Consider the following 14139-nt stretch of genomic DNA (forward strand, 5'->3'; position numbering starts at 1 on the left):
GGCAAAAGAAAAATTTAATATACTCAGAAACTGAATCTCTAGAACTAGGACAGAAGGCAATGACAGAGGAAACAAAACATAAAATGAACTTTTTAAGAGTTTTTTAAATAGACAAAATAAAGTCAATATTCAATAGGATGGCTAGAAAAGAAAATGTTATTAATCTGTCAGAGTACAAAGACAGAGACATCAATTATATTAAAGACAAAGAACATGAAGAGCCAATTCAAGAGATTCAATTAACAGAAGCTTCAGAAAGAATAAAAGAGAAAATGGCAAGGAAAAAACTATCTAGGGGATAATTTCAGAGTTTAAGGACTAATCTTCAAATTGAAAGAGTCCATTGATTATACATTAAAATAATTTCCTGAAAATATAAAAAAAAACTTAAATGCACCATTGTGAAATTTTAGATCAAGTATAAAAAGTAAATCCTAAATCAAAAGTACACAAGAATCATAATGGCACCAGACTTTTCATCAGCAACACAAAATACTGTAACACTGTGGTAAAGTCCATTAATAGCCCAAAATAATGTTCATCCTGTATCCATCCCTTGCCTTATAAATTTATAGTTCTCTTCCATGTGACTCAGGTCAGCCATGTGACTTGCCTTGGCCAATGGATATTAGCAAAAGAGATTTGAAAAGGCACTCATGTACTTTCACTTTTTCTCTACTCCCCTGCCACTATTATGGGAATGTATACAGATAGTCTACTGAGGGAAAAAAATTTAAAACTAGTACAAGAAAGATTCTTAGTCATTCCAGATGAAGTCATCCTAGACAATTTTTCAAACATATATACTCCTAGTTACAATCAGCGGAGTCATATAGCTACTCTCAATTACTGACACCAAAAGAACCACCCAGGCAGCTCACGGAATCAGGAGCTGCTTGGGTTTATTTAAGCTATTACATTTAAAGAACTTTGTTATACATCATTGTTGACAGGAAACATGTCAAAGTGGCCCCCAGCTTTGTAGCCACATCAGCCTTTGCCAATCACCTCAAGGTTGTCAGAGTCAAAGCAAATCTCTGTGTCCTCAGCTTCCTAATAGTTGTGCAAGGCCTGGGCAAACAGCCCTTGCCTTCTGAGGCCCTGGCCCTGCATGTAGCAGTCAATGTGCTCAGAGCTAGCGGTGTGCTGCTGCACCAGTGGAGGCTACTGGTAGAGGGTCTCCTAGTAGAGGATCTCTTGCTCCAGGGCTGCTCCTATGTGGCTTTCTCTTCTGCCTGTGCCAGACACAGAGTGATGGGTACTGGCTCCTCAAAGACACCTGCCCTAGGCCTTGAGACCACAGGATTTGTCCCTCTGCAGGAGGTGGTCTCGGGTTTGGTGAGTTGCTTCTGCAAGAAGGGGCTCCTCAGCTTGCCTCTGGAGACAGAGGAGGCAGACATGGCGTTCTCTTTCTGCTGAAAATCCACAGGTGTGTGGTCAGCTGACCAGCAGACTCAGGATCCTTTCTGTTCCTTGAAACAACTTCTTGGTTTGCTCACACATCCTCAGGAGGCTGGCCTCATGATGCCCCTGGTAACACTGCTCTGGGGGGCACTCTCCTGGTGGAACAGGTTCCACTGCTACTCCTCATCCTGCCCTTCACTTCTCCTCCTTCTGAACTTTGGCCCACAAGCTATCTCTAGATTTCACATATGGTGTTCTTCTGGTACACAGAGCCCACTGGGGCCTGAGGCCCTGTATCCTGGAAGTGGCTACTCTTCCTGTGGAAGCTTCAGTTGGCCCCAAAGGCCTTGACAACCTTCTGTATGACACACTGGGGTTCCAGGTTCTATCAGGCTCCTGCGATGATGGTGCATGGTCACATGGCCCCCTTCAAGAAGGTTCCATGGTGCTGACTGGGTTAGCACATGCTCGTTTTGGCACACTGCTCACACCCTCGTCTGTCAGGTTGATGAGGACAAACTTGCACAGCCTTGAATTGAGGTCCTTCACTCTGTAGAAGGCAGTGTTGGGCTCCTCCATGAACTTCTGCAGCCACCCTCCCCTGTGCCAGCCACAGGGGTAGCACTCCTGTTGCCTTCATAGGTAAAGAAAGCCCAGTCTATAGGGGACTTCCTGGGGAACACCTGCTCTTTTCTTCATCTCATAGAAGCAGAAAATCAAGAAGGGAAACTGATAACTGGCTTAAGGGAAGAAGATATGGAAACTGAGCAAAAACTCAGGCATATAGATAAGTCTCTTGAGGAAAAGTCTTGAGAATGACAGTCAATTCAACATGATACCAACAAAAATTTGTAGAACATAAAAAATAATTAGAAGCCTCCTAATCAGTTAAAGTCACCCATAGTAAAAGTATAGAAGAGCACAGAAACAGCACAGTGCAATGGGGCCAAGGAATGGAGAGGCTCACCAAGATGTATTCAAAATCATAAACACCCTGTCATTTATAATAAAAATGTGGAAAATACAAAGATGAGACAGGAACATTGAATATCTGGCACCCTGGGCCAAACAGATTGCCTGTGGCATTCACAGACAATACTTAAAATAGGCTCATGGAAGTTGCAAGTTGATTCCATGGTTTTCATGGCTATTTATAACTGGGTTTCTCCTAACAATAAAAAAAAAAGACCCTGCTAGTTATAATTTCAACTGCATAGTTCACATAAAAAAATGTTCTGCCAACTCTAGTTTAAATCTTACTCATCCATTCTGATCTATTCCAAAAACATACCATTTGGGAGAAAAAATACATGCAGTCACTAAAAAGTTTGAAGCCCATTTTTCTTCAAGTCGATGATGTAATCTTTAAAAATTATATCCAATAACATTGCTATAAGCATAATATAAATACCGTTATGTTTTTCTCAGTCTTGCAAGAATCTTATCTCCAGAAAGAAATCATGCAATCATAAATGTCATAGAGTTAGTATTAAAAGGACATTTACTACAGGAAAGATCAAGTTACTAGCTAATGAAATCAGTGGGTCTTATGCATCAAGTTATAAACACATATATTTTGCTTCTCAGTAATAATACCAAAACCTCAGCGGTTGTCTTGTCAGCATAAGCTGCACTACCTAAAATGTTACATGAGCATCCTCCCCAAGCTGCTGTCTTCCTTTTTATCTCCATAATAAATGCACATACTTAGACCTGTCTTCAGTGACACCATTTTTTTACTTTTGACTTATTTCCCAATCCTTCCAATTTTCTTCTCTTCCATCACTCATCCAAGTGGCTCTTGCTAATATGAAAGAGGATCCTCCTCCTGGTTCACCTTGAAGGCTATATTTAATACCTTGTATCAGTCCCTCATTCTTGAAACACTTTCTTTTCTGTGTTTTCAGGATAATCCTCTTTTGATCTTCCTTGCAGGGATATTCTCATCTGCCAGGTTTCACTTTCCCAACTGTAAGCTCAATACTATAAAGTCATGCATATATACAAATATCTACTTGACATTTACGCTTGGTTCACTGGGACATCTCAGAATTGATTTGAGGAAATTTATGCTTCCTATCTCAGTGCATGGACCCACCATTGATCAAAGTATGCAAGAGAAGACCTTGAATTTGTCTTTGATATTCCTCCAATCTCATCCTATATTTAAGTTATTAATTTTGCTGTCTAAATGTCCCTTGAATTCATACAGCTCTCTGTTTCCACTCTCACTTATAAGTCAAGCTGCTGTGATCCCTTACCTGAAAAGTTACACTTAGTCTCCTAACAGGCCTTTTTTTTAAAAACATTTTTATTAGCATATATTGATTGTAGGGGGTGAGGGGGCAGTTTCATTATGACATTTCCATATATGTTTACAATGTACCTTGGTTAGGTTCATCCCCACCATCATTCTCCCTCATCCCTGACGCCTTGTACCTAAAACAACTTCAACAAGTTTCGTTGTTCTCTTTTCATGCACGTATATAAAGTACATCAACCCAACCATATTCATCCTCTTTTACCTTCTCCATTCACCCTTCCCCTAACCACTAGTACCCACCCTGTAACAGGATCTATTTTACATTCCTGTTCTTTGTTTTGTAAGTGTATATTCATTGTTCAAAGGGGTTTTGCCATGGTATGTCACCCATGAAATCATTGTACTTTAATGAAATTAACCCCCCTCTATTACTCTCCCTTACTTCCTATTACTCAACAGTTTTCAGTGTGTTTTGTTATGCCATTCTTCTACACAGATGAAATACATTTCAATATGCATTTTTATTCACTATCATTCTCTTTTCTTCTCCCTCCTCCCCCCAGTCCCCCAAACATGTTGTACATATAACATTATATACCACATTATATATAATCATGTTTATATCTGTGCAAATGTTTATCTTTTGGATCTATGTTCCACATATGAAAGAAAAATGTGACCTTTGTCTTTCTAAACCTGGCTTACTTCACTTAACAGGGTACTCTCCAGCTCCATCCATTTACCTGCAAATGACATAATTTCATTCATTTTTATAGCAAATAATACTCCATTGTGTATATATGCCACATTTTTAATCCATTCATCAGTTGTAGGGCATCTGAGCTATTTCCATATCTTGGCTATTGTGAATAGTGCTCCATTAAACATGGGTACATAAGTGTCTCTATTGTATCCTGACTTACATTCTTTTGTATATATGCCTAAGAATGGTGCCTCTGGATCATATGGTAGTTCTATTTTAAGTTTCTTGAGAAATCTCCATACTGTTTTCCAAAGTAGTTGTATTAATTTATATTCCCACCAACAGTATTACTTCCTCGTAACATTTGTTGTTTTTGTTCTTGATACTGCAGTGAGGTGAAATCTCAATGTAGCCTTCATTTGCATTTCTTTTTTGGCCAGGGATGTTGAGTATTTTTCACATATTTATTGACCATTTGTCCTTCTTCCTTTGATAATTGTCTGTTCAGTTCATTTGCCCATTTCTTCACTGGGTTGTTGATTCTTAGGAGTTTAGTTTTTTTAACTCCCTGTAAATTCTGGTTATAAATCACTTGTTAGATGTATAGCTGGCAAACATTTTCTCCCATTTACTCGGCTGTCTATTCTAAATATTGACTATTTTTGTTGCTGTATAGAAACATTTTAGTCGATGCAGTTCCATTTGTCTGTCAATCCTTTTTTGTATTTGCTGAGCTACTGAAGTTCCATTCAGGAAGTTATTGACTATGTCTATATGTTCCAGTGTTTTCCCTAGTCTTTCCTGTAGTAGTTTCAAAGTTTCAGGTCTTACATTGAGATCTTTGATCCATTTTGAATTGATATTAGTACAGAGTGAGGGTCAGAAATCTAGTTTCATTCTTCTATATGAAAATAGTTTCCCTGGAGCAATTCGTTGAAGAGACTGTCCTTTTCTTCGTTGTATGTTTTGAGCTCCCTTGTCAAATATTAAATATCTTTAGCTCTATAAATTCTGTTCAATTGATCTTCATGTCTGCTTTTTTGCCAGTAATATTGCTGTTTTTACTATTTTTACAGTTTGAAATTGAGTATTGTTATCCCTCCAGTGTTGCTTTTCTATCTCAGGATTGTTTTGGGTATTCATGGTCTTTTGTGCATCCATATTAACTTTAGGATTGACTTTTCTATCTCTGTGAGGAATGTCATTGGAATTTTCATAAGGATTGCATTGAATGTATAGATTGCTTTTGGTAGTATAGCCATTTCTACAATATTGATTCTGCAGATCCATGAACATGGGAGAACTTTCTATCCTCTGATACCTTCTACGACTTCTTTCTTCAGTGATTTATAGTTTTGTTGTAAAGGTCTTTCACTTCCTTTGCTGAATTTATTCTTAAATATTTTTGAGGCTATTGAGAATGGGTTTTTTTTCCTGATTTCTTTCTCAATCTGTTCATGTTGGTATTTAGAAAAACTACTTAGTTTTGTATATTTAGTTTGTAGCTTGCTACTTTGCTGAAAGTGTTTATGATTAAGAGTTTTCTGGTGGCACTTTTAGGATCTTTTAGGTATAAAATCATATCATCTGCAAATACAGATAATTTGACTTCTTCCTTCCCTATTTGAATCCCTTTTATTTCTTTCTCCTGTCTAATTGCTATGGCTAAGAATTCCAAAATGGCATTAAATAAGAGTGGGGAAAGTAGATATTCTTGTCTTGTTCCTGACTTTATAGAAATGGTTTCAGTTTTTCCCCATTTATTGTGATGTTGGCTATAGGTTTATCATATACAGCTTTTATTATGCTGAGGTACATTCCTTCTAGTCCTATTTTCTTCAGATCTGTTGTCATGAAAGGATGTTGAATCTTGTCAGAGGTTTATTCTGCAGCAATTGAAATGATCATGTAATTTTTGTCATTGCTTCTGTTTCTATGCCTTATTATATTTATTGATTTGCATATGTTGACCCATTCTTGCATCCCTGGAATGAAATCAACCTGATCATGGTGTATAATCTTTTTTTTAATGTGCTATTGAATTTGGTTTACAAGTATTATTTTATTGAGCCTTTTTGTGCCTATGTTCATTAAAGAGCCTGGCTTCTAATTTCTTTTTTTTTTATAGTTGTGCCTTATCTGGCTTTGGAATGAGTGTAACACTGAATTCATAGAATGAGTTTGGAATTGTCCCTTCCCTTTCTATTTCATGGAAAGTTTGAGGAGTAGTGGTGTTAATTTTTCTTTAAATGTCTGGTAGTGAATTCACTGGATCCATGCTTTTCTTTGTTGGGAGACAATTATTGCTTCAATCTCATGTTACAGGTCTATTTTGGTGATTTATATTCTCTTGGTTCAATTTCTGTTGGTCAAATACATCTAGAAATTTATCTATTTCCTCTAGATTTTTAAGTTTATTTGAATATAGAATTTCAAAGTATTCCCTCGTGATCCTCTGGATTTCATTGGTATTGGTTGTATTACCTCCTTTTTCATCTCTAATTTTATTAATTTTGGGTTTTTCCTCCTCCTTTGGTCAGATTGGTTAAGAGTCTATCAATCTTAATTATCTTTTCAAAGACCCACATTTTGTTTCATTGATTCTTTGTATAGTTTTTTTTTGGGGGGGTGTCTCTATTTCATTAATTTCTGCTACAATTTTTATTATTTCTTTCCATCTGCTAATTTTGGCTTTGACTTGTTGTTGTTTTTGTAGGAGCCTGAGGTACAGTATTAGGCTATTTATTTGAGATCTTTCTGTAACAGGTCTTTTTTACCTTGGCCACTCTCCATTCTCCACACTGTAGCTAGAATCAACTATAGCAAAGCACAAAACTGATCTTGCACACAGTTTTATTTCTTTCAAGCTGTTGTTGAAACTTCAGAGTCTTCCCATTATTCTCAGACTACAAACCAAAATTCTTAGCATAGTCCACCAGGCAATGAGTGGTTCCATCTTAAGTACTTACTCAATAGATTCAGTTCACAGAGCTCTCCCATGATTCTTTGAACTCTGATACACTGATTTTGTAATTCTTCAAATGGGCCAATTTCTCCCTACCATCACCATTACTGGCATAGTGACTGTGCACATGCTTTTCTCTCTTCAGTCCTATTCTTTTAGTTACTGACTATATTCTTAATTCTTCAGCTTTTGGTCAACCACTACCCTTAGAAGGAAGCCTTTCTTAGCTTTCTAAAACCAGTAGGTTCCTTCATTATCTGCTCTTTTAGGCTATACCTTTCTTCAGAGCACTTGTATCAGCTTGTTCAAATTCAATAACATTCATTCATGTTATTTTATGATTGCCCTGCTTGCCCTTTAGTCTGAAGCTTCATAAAATAAGGAGCCACACCTCTTTTTTTTCCTGCCATCCCATCTCCAGTTCCTAGCAAAGCTTCTGTGTATCAGATAGGGTGCACAATAAACATTTGATGAATGGATGAATTCACACATGAATACATAGCATATTTGATTTTAAAATAATAATTTATAAACCAATCCCTCACGCCAATTCAGATCTGATTTCCCCAATATTTGGCTTAAAGTATGTTCTGTTTATTTTTATTCTTATATATCTATAGCCATAAAGATCACTCACAGCACTAAACTGTTGTTAGAGTATTTGTAAATATACTGTCTTGATTTCATACTCACAGGAACTATAATGATATGGACGTAAGATCTCTCATACCAAACAACTATTTTAGATAATGCTAAATAGACCCTATAGCCAGAATAAAGGCTTATTCATATGATACCAAAGATATCTGGGTAATCAACTAGTTCTGGTTCTGGTTCTGCTTCAAAAAATTTAGGGAAGTACTTGGGTCAGGCTTCTTTAGTCTGAGGAATGGAGAAAACTATACACCAAGAGTGTTAAGTCTGTTGTGACTCGAGTGTACTTTAGTCTAGCAATCAAATGTTACATAAATCCAAAACTGATGACCTGTTCCTGGTCCAAATACAGTCAGCAACAAAATTTCAGGACCTCTTATTCAAAATAAAAAACTTTTTTACACTTTCTCCTGTCTCTCAATTCATTCCTCACGTTGATTTTGTTTTTATTATTATTTAATGTTGTACTCCCTTTGATGGAGTGAGTAAAGACCTCACCAGCACCTTGGCCCCTGACTTGTGACTTGGAGTACACTGATGCCCACAACTAGCCTTCCCACCAGGGAGGGAAGGCAACTGCAATTAGTGAATGGAGCAGAAGACCAAAAGGATGAGAACCCAAATTAGAGAATCAGGGAGGTAGCAGGAGGTAAGAACCAAGGCTCCAAGTTCCCAGTGCATGTTCTACTGTCCCAGCAGACTTTACTTATAAAACACAAATCCAATGATAAATTGTTAAGATTTCAAAGACAGTGACAATAGAGCAACTCCAGGTGAGTGTGATTCTGAGTGTAAGCCCTATGCAACTGTTATGCATGTATTCTTGAACATGGCCTTATCCAGATGAGCTAGTCTCTAGGCTAACTCAACATTACAAAGAAGACTATGCCATAATGAGAGACTGATGCTCCAAGAAGCATATCTTCCCATACTCAGTACCACCTACAATCATGTACTCACAGGTGCCTCCTGTCCTGGAAATTACTATCTTCTTTGGAAAGTAGCCTAAGGAGACTAATTCATTCTGTATCACTTAGATATAATGTATCCAAGTGTTGTCAGTACCTGATGTTACCTCAAATCTAACAGACAGGTAATCAAGAAGCAATTTATTTCAGTATGATCTAGAGCATGTGTCTCTTGGGGCAGGAATGACCATGTTCCCACCTCTAAAATTAACAGAACTTTACATAAGCTGATGCTCAATAAATGGCTCTTGAGTGGAAATAATAGATTCCATACTCTCTTCTAATCACTGTATTCCTAAAATAAAAGCCAACTTTTTAAGGTAGACTTTTAAAATGATCTAATCATTAAAATTTCAACCTATTTGTTTTGTGTGTATGTACACACTCATATACATGAGCAGTCTTAATTCCACACATATATTGTTCTCAGAAATTCAATTTGGCTTTAAGAATTATACAAATAAATTTAGACAGACTTATCACTTCAACCAAAAGGAAGTTCTGCTTCAAATGTAGTAAACTAAAAAAAATATTTAGAAAATATTTAAATAACAGAGTTTGTAGTATAATTGAATGAAAAATAGAAAACAATATAATATCCCAAATCCTCAAGGAAAGAACAAGAATCTATATACACAAAGCAAAAAAAAAAAAAACTGTGAGGAAACACTGTCCACTATTGTTTGTGTTTATTTTTTGGCATATAAGATAATAAGAGATTATTTTTCTTTATGTTTATATATATTTAAATTTATCTCTGAAAATGACCATATGCTGCTTTTATAATCAGAAAAATATGCATAAAAAATCTTTGGAAAGAATAACTTTAAGTCATTTAAAAAATAGAAGTTAAAATTATTTTTTAGGAGAGGGTATCATGGCTCATGCTTATAATCCTAGCTACTCAGGAGGCAGAGGAAGATTGCAGTTTGAGGCTAGCCTGAGCAAAAAGATAGTGAGGCCCTATCTCAAAAATCAGATTTGGCGTTGTGGTACAAGTCTCTAATCCCAGCTACTTGGAAGGTGCAGGTAGGTGGACCAGGGTCTGAGGCCAGCCTGGACAGAAAGTGGACAACCCCATCTGAAAAACAAACTAAAATAAAAAGGGCTGGGGACATTGATCAAGTGCTTAAGTGCTTGCCTAGCAAGTGAGAAGCCCTGAGTTCCTGAGTTTGAAACCCAGTACTCTGTGTGTGTGGTTTGTGTGTATGTGTGTGTGTGTGTGTGTGTGTGTATGTGTGTGTGTGTGAGATTTGGCAACAATGTTATGGAACCCCAACACATTTCTCAAAGTCAAGTGGGGAACAGCTTCCTCATGCAATTTAAACCTTCAGCATCAGGCAGAATATTTCACTGCATAAAGCAACTTCTGAAGTGCCACTTAGAAATTCAATGGTTTACTGTTGAGAACTGCCTGATTAATTTATTTGCTCTTTTATTAACTAAATTATTTGCTCTTTTAGATGTTTAATTTTTTAGCTCTTTGTACATTCTGGCAATTAATCCTTTGTCCAATGAATAGCTGGCAAAGATTTTTCTCCCATTCTGTGGCTATCTCTCAGTTCTGATCATTGTTTCCTTTGCTGTGCAGAAGCTTTTCAATTTGATGCATTTCCCTTTTGTGAATTCTTGCTCTTATTTCTTAGGCAATTGGAGCCCTATTCAGACAATACTTGCCTATGCCTACGTCTTCAAGAGTTTCCCCAGTTTTCCTGTAGAAGTTTCAGTTTCAGGTTTTGCATTAAGATCCTAGATCCATTTTGAACTGATTTTTGGCAGGATGAGAGATAAGGATCTATTTTCAGGCTTTTGCATGGAGATAACCAGTTTTCCCAGCACATCTATTGAAGAAGTTGTTTTTTCTCTAATGTATGCTATGGGCTCCTTTGTCAAAAATATAATGATTTGGTGGATTTATTTCTGGGTGTTCTGTTCCATTGGTTTTCATGTTTGTTTTTGTGACAACACTAAGCTTGTTTTGTTACTATGGCTCTGTAGTATAATTTGAAGTCCAACATTGACATATTTCCAACAATGTTCTTTTTTTCATTGTTCTATTTCCTGTAAATATATAAACTACATCAACCATATTTACTCTCCTTTATCCTCTCCACTCACCTCTCCCTCACACTAACGCCCACCCCTTAACAGTAACTGTTTCATAATACTATCCATTTTAAGTCCATATTCATTGTTCAAAAAAGTTTTACGATGGTATTTAACCTGTGAAAATAGTGCAATTTAGTCAAATTAACCCCTTTATTACTCTCTCTTACTTTTCCTTCCATCCCCCTTTCAACAGCTGTCAGTATATTTCATAATACCCAACTTCAAACTATACTAAAGAGCCATAGCAACAAAAACATCATGGTACTGGCATAAAAACAGATATGAAGACCAGTGGAACAGAATAGAAGAACCAGATACAAATCCATGCAGCTACACTCACCTGATTTTTGACAAAGATGCCAAAAAATATATGATGGAGAAAAGACAGTCTCATCAACAAATGTTTCTGGGAAAACTTGATATCTGTCTGCAGAAAACTGAAACTAGATACATGTCTTTTGCCTTGTATAAGTATCAACTCAAAGTGGATTAAGGACCTTAATATAAGGCATGAAACTGAAGCTTGTGCAGGAAAGAGCAGGGAATACACTGGAAGCAATTGGTATAGGCAATGACTTCCTCAGCAAAATTCAAATGGCTCAACGACTAAGAGAAAGGATTGACAAATGAGATTACAAGAAACTAAAAAGCTTCTGCACAACAAAAGAAATTATCTCTAAATTTAAGAGGGTGCTCCCAGAATGGGAATATATTTGGGAATATAATAGAGGGAGTGAACTTGCTCAAAATACACTGTATACTAATATGGAATTTTCATATGAAATCTTCTTGTACTATTAATGAATCTTCAATGAGATAATAATAATAATAAAGAAATTCAATAGTTTAAATCCAAACTCCAATTGTTGTAAAATAGGTATGTAAATGGCCTTTTATCCCCTCTCTTTGATTCATATTTTATTCTAGATATTAGTATTAGATAAGTAATTCTTGGTTATGCTACGGGAAAAAAAGAACCTTGGAATCTCAGTGGGTTAACTGCAAATATTTATTTTTCATTCATGTCAATATACTGCAAATCAGGCAACCACCAAGAAGTGACTCAGAGTCCAGAATTTTCAAGCTTGTGACTCTATCAGCTTGGATTTCTGATTTCTTCATTCAAGTTACACAGATAAAAGAAAGAGGTAGTACAGGGTCAAGACATTTTGTCTTTGACTGACCTGGCACTATGTATGTACACATATGTACATATGTATATGTATGCATATGTATATTCACACATGATTATATGTCTGTCAGATACATTTCCCTAAAGAATGTACTCTTTATTGCCACAACTAGTCACATAGCTCATTATAACTTCAGGGTTGATGAGAAATACAGAGAAGTACAAATATTTGATTATTACTAATAATGACTGTTACACTATTTTTAACTTGCAAATTACATTAAAGAAGAACACGAGATTTACCATAATGGGACAAAAGTTAAGGGAGAATATACAGCAATATTAGCAAAAACTAATTTTTCAAAAGAATATTACATTTGAAAAACTCCTAAGATAATATGACAAGATGGATCATTGATGTGAAGTGTGGTTAAGGATGACATTAAATAGAGTTGACAGCATGACATTCTATCCTCAGAGGTCAAGGTGACTGTGCTCATCAGCCTCAGATTCCCATGGGCTCCATGTTAACAATGAAAGTTGAGCTTTTAAAATTGTACCAAAAGAAGTAGAAAGCTGCCACAGCTTGTTCATTTCACAAGATTTGATTTGTGTTGCTTATAATGAACTTCACAGAGCTATGTGCCAATGGCTGCTAGCTGTCATATAAACACAACTTCACATAAACATCAGTCTGGAATTCCACCAACCTGTACAAATGTGGTGGACATTCAACAGAGCAAAGTGGCACAGGAGTTTGTATTTAAGCTTTTACAATTCAGGATGGCTCTGCTCATTTTTCTGCTTTCTCAGTCAAGTACCCATCGTATGTTTCTACTTTCAGGTAGCAATATTTCTCCAGTTTGCATCTCAGTTTAGAACACTGTAAATGTAAGGGGGAGGATGTTTTCCCATCACATATACTGTACTTAGGATTGTGCTCAGTATATTCATTGCTTCCTTAAACAAATGTTGGTGACTGGTTTATAAATGTAGTAACTGAAATCAATGACACACATTTAAAATGTGATTTTAATAATATATGTACATAAGATAATTTTACTCACGTGGCCTAATTCCTGTCACCTGGTTTAAATATATTAGTACCAAAATGTGAGATAAGTTGGTTCCATACCATATTTTCCTATAAATGGGCAAAAAAGATTTAAGGCAGACTAATATTTAGGTGAACTATATTTGTCAGAAATTCATAAAGGTTAAACCCTGTTTCTCCAATGTCACAATAAGAAAGAAAGGAAAATGTAAAGGAAGGCAAGGGAAGGGGAGGGATAAAAAGGAGAAAAATCTGTTTTGAACTATTTAAGAACATTCTATACTTCTTAGGTCATGTGTACTCACATTTGTTCCATTATTTTTCTTAATTACTTATGGTTTTGTAATAAATGTAGCATAAACGACAAACTATTTATTGGCTGCAGAGAAACAACTGTGAAATCAATGCTTTCACACATTAAGGGATAGAATTTTTTAGTAATCCATTTTGTTTGGCCCTTATTCCCTTACCAGCTTCTTCTGTGAATAAAGAATGAATCATCAGTTCAATAATCAAGAAATCTCCAGGAAAGTTCACAAGTTTAAGGAGCTTTTGAACCAAAAATTATCAAATACATCAAAGACTTCAGCTCATCCTTCAATCACTTGATCTTGATTCAGAATGACTTAAATTATCAGATTAATGAAAATTTCAACTACCTTATCCTGGACACACTGTTGAAACAAATTTAACTTCTAATCATGGAAAACTAAACAGGCATGATTGTATAAGAGCTTTATTCCTGTTTTGTTTTGTTTCCCTAGAATAAATCAATAATGTAATTGAAAACCACATCAATTTTTGACCCTGTTATTTTCCTAACACAAATGGTCTTGTTGCTATTGCCTTTAGAACAGCATGCCATCTACTCAGAGAACAGTCTTTAC

At 36.1% G+C, this 14139-nt stretch overlaps 1 pseudogene; it reads right to left on the minus strand.

The window, feature by feature from the left end:
* Positions 1 to 990: 990 nt before the first annotated feature.
* LOC109679897 (drebrin-like protein pseudogene) lies at positions 991 to 2672 on the minus strand (annotated as a pseudogene).
* Between the last annotated feature and the right edge of the window lie 11467 nt (positions 2673 to 14139).

This window comes from Castor canadensis, chromosome 5 (genome assembly GCF_047511655.1).
Source record: "Castor canadensis chromosome 5, mCasCan1.hap1v2, whole genome shotgun sequence".
Taxonomy (NCBI): domain Eukaryota; kingdom Metazoa; phylum Chordata; class Mammalia; order Rodentia; family Castoridae; genus Castor; species Castor canadensis.